The sequence below is a fragment of the Montipora capricornis genome, chromosome 3, assembly GCF_036669925.1.
Source record: "Montipora capricornis isolate CH-2021 chromosome 3, ASM3666992v2, whole genome shotgun sequence".
Lineage (NCBI taxonomy): Eukaryota > Metazoa > Cnidaria > Anthozoa > Scleractinia > Acroporidae > Montipora > Montipora capricornis.
In genome coordinates this window covers 63,972,831-63,980,330 of record NC_090885.1, presented here as the reverse complement: position 1 = coordinate 63,980,330, position 7,500 = coordinate 63,972,831, and the positions used below count along the sequence as shown (strand labels likewise).

At 38.5% G+C, this 7,500-nt stretch overlaps 1 pseudogene; it reads left to right on the top strand.

Moving 5' to 3' along the window:
* The window catches only part of LOC138040709 (zinc finger protein 709 pseudogene), a 37,414-nt pseudogene extending 31,213 nt beyond the window's left edge, over nucleotides 1-6,201 (top strand).
* Nucleotides 6,202-7,500: the final 1,299 nt, after the last annotated feature.

The window sequence follows — 7,500 nt, the reverse complement described above, 5'->3', positions numbered from 1 at the left end:
CACTGAGATCGGGTCGAAATTCAGAAATTATCTGGTTGCTGGGCATGGTCTATTTTTCCATATCCTGAAGGAAATAATAGGTTATAGAGGGAGGATTGAAGTGATCCTTGCACTTACAATGTATCAGGCCCCAATTGTTCAAATGATGGATAGTGCTATCTGCCAGATAAATCTCAGGCGCGCCAAGCTCAGTGTGAGCATGGCTGACAAAAATATAAGGGTTTGTATGGGAATCCCGACAAAAGGCTTAAGAAGATAATTAATATATGAAAAAATTCTCGATTAAAAAGCCTAACCTTATTGCCACTGTGGTTAGCTTCCTTGTTGTGTGGTTATTTTCAAGATCCGGTGCCATTTGAGCCAATGTCAATGGTATCATAAAATACCAAGGTTGGAGACTTAATTCTCAGGAGCCACCAATTTGAGTCAAATGTTTCTGGATAAAATGTTCTTAAAAAAAAGGGTGCACTTTATTGTCATGGTAACTTTCTCCTTTCTTGTGTGGTTATTTGCCTGATTGAATGCGATTTTACTGCCTGAGGTTGCTCGCAGGACTGCTATTGCATTGATGGTGTGTTGAGATAAAAGTTCAATCTTTGTGAGTTTAGTCTGATGTGGAATTGTGACCGTGGGAACATTTTTTCTTCGAATATTTAAGTCAAATTGGTGGCTCCTGAGAATTAAGTAGATCTAGCCTTGGGTTTTTATTACACCATTGACAACCCAGAAATTGAAAAATGGCTCAAATCGCATCACATCTGGAAAATAGCCACACAGGATGGAAGCTACCCACAATGGCAATAAGGTTAGGCTTTTTAATTTTCCATTTTATTATAAAATTATCTTCTTAAGCCTTTTGTCAGGATTCCCATACAAATCCTTATATTTTTGTCTCCCATGCTCGCACTTAGCTTGGGGTGCCTGTGGATAAATCACTATCCAGTGGATAACTCAATTGGTTTTGTTTGTGTTTATCCACTGGATAGTGATTGGTGGATAGCAGTATCCATAGTTTGAAGAACTGGGGCCAGGACAATTGCACCAGCAGCGGCAATGCATTGAACTAACGTTGGGGTGCAGGGATGGCACAGTGGTGAGAGCACTCGCCTCCCACCTATGTGGCTTGGGTTCGATTCCCAGATCTGGCGTCATATGTGGCTTGAGTTTGTTGGTTCTCTACTCTGCACCGAGCGGTTTTGTCTGGGTACTCCGGTTTTCCCTCTCCTCAAAAACCAACATATGACTTGATTTGTGTTAATATTCGTTAATTTCAGTTTCCAGTGTCCCCAATTAGTGGTCCAGCACTAATACGACTAGACACTTAATTAAAGTTCCTTTCCTTTCCTTTCATCACAGAGGTCATGGGTTCAAATCCCATTGAAGGTCACATTAGCTGCCTGAAATGTTCTGGTATCTATGTATGTAACAGTTGCTTTAATTGTCATGATATTAGTGCAGATCACTTCAATCTCTCGATATCCTGTCCAGCAATAAAGGTATGCATCAGTACATCAAAAGCCAGGAACTTAAATGGCTTGTCCTCAGTGGAAAAACTATTTTACAATACATACAAACAATGACTTAGGCTTAAAAACAATAGAAGCTGCTTACAATATCAATACAATAGCAGGTTATGTGAGCTGCTACATTACTAACACAAACACTAATAGCTAGGTAAATATTAGAAATGAATCAATTAAAGTAACACTGTATGGATCATCTTCAAAATGACTGGGTGTTAATATTATTTTGAGCACAATCTATCATGGCAAGAACATACCAACAATATAGTACATATTAATACTGGTAGCTCATTCTCCAAAAAAGTTGTTGTCTTGAGACAGATGAAATTTTTATCAAAACCGATACTGCAAAAAATCAACTTCATGTACATGTATAATACAGCAACAAAATGATTCTCTATGTCATTGTGATGTGGGGCTCCTGCTCCCCTTCCCTGATAGAAGACATTAAATGCATTCACTTAAGGGCCTTGAACCTTATTTTTAGATGCAAGGTTTTGATGAAACATCCAAGAAGGATATAGTGGACTCTGATATTTTTTTTATATATGCAAAGACTCTTAGTGCAAGGCCATTGGGCATGCTGTGGCACATGTAACAGTACCCGTATAAAGAGCCTTAATTTTTGAGTAAACAGACCACATACATGTATATTGTAGTAAACGTGGTAGCTGATCAACTTTTAAACATTCAGCGCTTGCCACTTCACGTGAAGACTAGTAAAAGTTTTCTAATGTAAAAATAGTGGTGAGGTGATGGGTTAATGAACATTCCCAGGTTTGATTCCTATGTCCATACACTTGGTTGTCTTTTAAAAGATATACAGTCAAATCTCTATTAAGTGGCCCTCAGTTTAGTGGTCACCTATCAATTTCCCGAAATTTGCTTCCAATATTTACTGTAAATTTGACCTCTATTAAACGGTCTCCTCTATTAAGCAGACGTGGTCACCGTTTGGATTTCCCAAACGACTAACTATATTGTAAATTACCTCTATTTAACGGTCACCTTGTTACACGTGCCTATTTTGTCCAAACTTAATTTGCTGAGTGCTCATAAATAGTGTAATAGGCCTATACGATAAAATGCTTGTTGAGTGAGTTTAGGTCGGGTCGGGCAGGAAAATATTTGGCCCTAGCTCATGGCGCATGGACCTCGCTGGGCTCGGCCCGTCACAGGCCCCCAGACTCGGAGGGTAAAAATTGTAAGGATTTGTATGGGAATCTCGATAACAAACTGAAAAGGATATTAACACGCAAAAGTTCTCAACAAAAAAGCGGTCCTTTATTGTCGTGGTGACTTTTTCGCTTCTTGTGTGGTTATTTGCCTGATTAAGTGCGATTGTAGCGACTTCTCAACTCCCCGGGTTGTCACACGTACCGCAGAAGAAAAGGAAGGGCTGGAAAGTAATTTCTAGCTTACCTAACATCTCGCCGATAAAATCATACTTCTCCGACATCAGCCACACTCAGACTCCGGCAATGGCCACACGAATAGATTGTTGGTGGTGAAAATGACTTCTTTTTCTGTTGTATTTTAGTGCTAAGTGAGATCGCAATCTGTTAATGATGTCAAGATCAGTTAAGCACAGGAACTTCCGAGTGCATACAGGAGAGAAGTCCTATCATTGCAAACTATGTGGAAAGTGTTTTAGCCAAGCAGGGAATTTAAGGGCACATGAAAGAGTGCATACAGGAGAGAAGTCCTATCAGTGCAAACTATGTGGAAAGTGTTTTAGCCAAGCAGGGAATTTAAGGTCACATGAAAGAGTGCATAGTGGAGAGAAGCCTTATGAATGCAAACAATGCGGCAAGTGTTTTAGTCAAGGTTCAAATTTAAGGACACATGAAAGAGTGCATACTGGAGAGAAACCCTATCAATGCATACAATGCGGGAAGTGTTTTAGTCAAGGTGCAAATTTAAGGGACCATGAAAGAATGCATACTGGAGAGAAGCCCTACCAATGCAAACGATGTGGAAAGTGTTTTACCCAAGCAGGAGTTTTAAGGACACATGAAAGAGTGCATACTAGAGGGAAGCCCTATAAGTGCAACCAATGCGGCAAGTGTTTTAGTCAAAGTGCAAATTTAAGGACACATCAAAGAGTGCATACTGGAGAGAAACCCTATCAATGCACACAATGTGGGAAGTGTTTTACCCAAGCAGGAGATTTAAGGAATCATGAAAGAATTCATACTGGAGAGAGGCCCTACCAATGCGAACAATGTGGGAAGTTTTTTGCCCGAGCAGGAAATTTAAGGACTCATGAAAGAATTCATACTGGAGAGAGGCCCTACCAATGCGAACAATGTGGAAAGTGTTTTACCCGAGCAGGAAATTTAAGGAAACATGAAAGAGTGCATACTGGAGAGAAGCCTTATCAATGCACACAATGTGACAAATGTTTTAGCCAAGCAGTAGATTTAAGGGAACATGAAAGAATACATACCTCTGGAGAGAAGCCCTACCGATGCAAACAATGTGGAAAGTGTTTTAGCCAGGCAGGAAATTTAAGGAAACATGAAAGAGTGCATACTGGAGAGAAGCCTTATGAATGCGAACAATGCGGCAGGTGTTTTAGTCGAAGTGAAAACTTAAGGAGACATGAAAGAGTTCATATTACAGGAGAGAAGCCCTGTCACTACACACTGGCTATGATTGTGGAAAAGGTTGTAGCGAAGCTGGAAACATGTAAGAGTCTATACGCGACAGAAGCGTTATAAAGTACGCAAGTCAATAGGAAATTGTTTCGCTTCAGAAGTGTCAGGAAACATGAAAAGGCACAGCAAAGTTCTGTAAGTGCAAGTGAACACAACCTAGAGGTCCATGGCTCCTGCACTTCGCAAGAAAATAGTGCAAACAACGGTGTAAAACACAGCTGTTGGGTGTGCCAAGAAGAATTGAGCAGCGAGGATCTTCTTCTTGGACACTATCAAAATCATATGACGTTTGAGGAGTCGTCAACTTAAAGTAGTTGGGTGGCTCTTTCATAAATTTTGTTTTCGAATTTTTTAGCTCTTTGGAGATGATCATGTTGCCCTTTGTAAATTTAAGAAAGCTGCCTTTGTTAGCTTTCATTGGACGTTGCTTCCCAGTGATATGTGTTTAGCCTTTTCTAAGCTGCGTTGAAAATTAGACTATTGTTTATATCTCTAAACACCGTGTATTTTGGGTCGTACAAGTTAAAATTGTCGCAGTGCCCTTTTATGTGTTGTGAAAATAGTATCTTAAAGATTCTGCAAGAAAACGACTTTTTAAGCAAAGGGCCTCTTGAACCACAGGAAGCGTAAAATTTCTTGTAGAAATGCTCGGCTACATAGCAACGTAGCGGACAATAGACCTAATCGGCTAACTCAATGTTGTACCCAATTCAAATCTCCCGAGATTAAGATTCTTTGTGTATTGTATTTGCATGATAATGTAGCATTCATATTTAAATGATATGGAAATACCTGAAACAAAACGTTTTATTCCCAAAGGGTCTGAATTGTGTACAACATCTATGAGTTAGCCGAGTAGTTCTATTTACATGGCTTACATGGGAAAAAGAAAATGACGAAAACAACTGGCAAGTCTTAACTTAGAATGAAGAAAAGAAGGCAGAAAAGCGCCTATTCACGAGCTTCCCATCTGTATTTCATAAGTTAAATCGATCCGAAGGAACCGTTTTTTGCCAGTGAGCTATACGTTTTGTTACAGCGACACCGTCGATCTTCCTAGAGAGGAAGTCGACTGGAAAATATCAACGACCAATACAGCTCTCTCAAGTCGTGCCAAACGCATCCGCAAAGACATCTTAACCAACAAATTGCATCATTTCAAAGTGTTCCTGGAGGAAAATCTCGTTGCCTTAGTCAATCAACTTTCCATGGAGTCAGATTCTGTTAAATTCAAGGTCATGTGTACACTTTCATCATATGTACTTTACTTTATTACACATAACATGAGAATTTTATTCCATAAAGCTCATTTGTACAAATCTATACGCTTTATTTTCACATGTGGAAAAGGCTTATACAGCCAATCAGAATGGCGTACGGCTATTTCACTTGTGAAAGTATAACCAATCAACGATAGCGTAAAGGCGTTTCCATGCCAATCACTCGTGCATCTCGTGCATCTCGTGCAAATCGTACTTTGTTATTGAATTAAATTAAATTTGCATTTGGTTCTATTGTTAGTGAGTTTTTGTTTCTAATTTGCGTTCAGAAAACTATTTTAATGAAAATTCTCGTCTTATGTGTAATAAACAGTTCACGACATAGAAAGTGCTTTGTACGGGGTTTTATTCACTCGTTGTTTGTGTCAAAAACCCTCACTCGCTCGTTCCTCGCTCGTTCGGGTTTTTGACACAAACAGCTCGTGAATAAAACCCCGCACGCCGCACTTTCTATGACGTAAACTATGTTTACGAAAGTTGCTTGAGGATTATGAAATCCAAAGTAAACCATAGACGTAATTCTTAGCGTAAATCCTCATCTTGTTGCTCATCAAAGGAAAAGACTACATCCTAGTTTTTTTTTTTCATTAAAGCAAAGATTCCTTAGCTTCAGTTTAACAACATCCAAAAGGAGTCATACAAGGTAAGGGTCATGCATGTGACAAAATTTGAAATCCATGCCAGCCATTAAGCTAACAGCCTAACTTAGTTTACAAATAAATCAGTGCACTAACCTTGTTTCTTGAGTACTTGAATAAAACCGTGTGGTAAGGTGGTATAAAATTGTTACTGCATGGGCGGTACCGAGAAGGCGAAAATGACTTTGTGCTCAGAAAACTGAATTCTTTCTCAGTAGAGGCCAGGGAACTTTTTTCTGCCTGTTCGGTTTTTGGATATAATAATTTCAAAGAAAACCGCATTGGATATGTTAAAAAGTAAAGCTAAACCAAAGATATTTTTACGACCTAAGCAAGTCATACCGTAGAATTCCGAAAGTAACGACCTGTGTTACTTTCGGATTTAATAGGCTTATGGGGCCCCTACTTTTGGGTAGCCGTAACGGTTACTTTCAGATAAGGGGCTAAATCGAAAACCTACCGGTTTATTTAGCACCTAGGCTCAAACATTTAATTAATTAAAATTGTAATTATCATTTTTTTTTATCTCTTTATTTGCTTGTTTCCAACTTTAAAGGGAACCTCCACTAAAACAACAAAATAACTTTAAACCACAGAACATAATGTTTACAATTGGAATTGCTCAATCTTTTTCCAATGAAAGCGTTTGCATTCGAGAAAAATAAATTCCAAAAACGCTTATTTTGGTTTTCAAATTTCCCGGGCGCCGCCATCTTGAATAATTGTGACGTAACTTGGTTGCCCTATTGTTCCAGAACAATAGCTCTTTGTATCAGAACAATAGGGCAACCAAGTTACGTCACAATTATTCAAGATGGCGGCGCCCATGAAATTTGAAAGCCAAAATAAGCGTTTTTGGAATTTATTTTTCCCGAATACAAACGTTTTCATTGGAAAAAGATTGAGCAATTCCAATTGTAAACATTAAGTTCTGTGGTTTAAAGTTATTTTGTTGTTTTAGTGGAGGTTCCCTTTAAATTGTACATTAACTATGAACAACTAAGCAAATAAAATTCTATTCTGTTCTATCACGCCTGCAAGTACCTACACGAAAAATACAAAGCAAAACCCGTCTCCGTTGCACGTCGTCAGGCAAGAAACGTTTATTTTTTGCTGCTTGTTTTTGTTTGTTTGCGTAATCAGCATGCAATCTGAACAACTAAATATAACGAACTCTTGATCTCATGTTACGTGTCCTTTTCACATGAGACGGCTACGAATTACAATTACTATGAAAATAGATAGCAAAGATGACTATAATCCTTAAATTTCATTATGAGTAAACGATTAGTGCTGGTTTAACAACAAGAAGTGCTTTAATTTTGTTTTAAATCTTGAAGAGGGTACATTTTTATCATTTTCAGAACTTTTTTGCCATAGATCAGTATCTACATAAGAT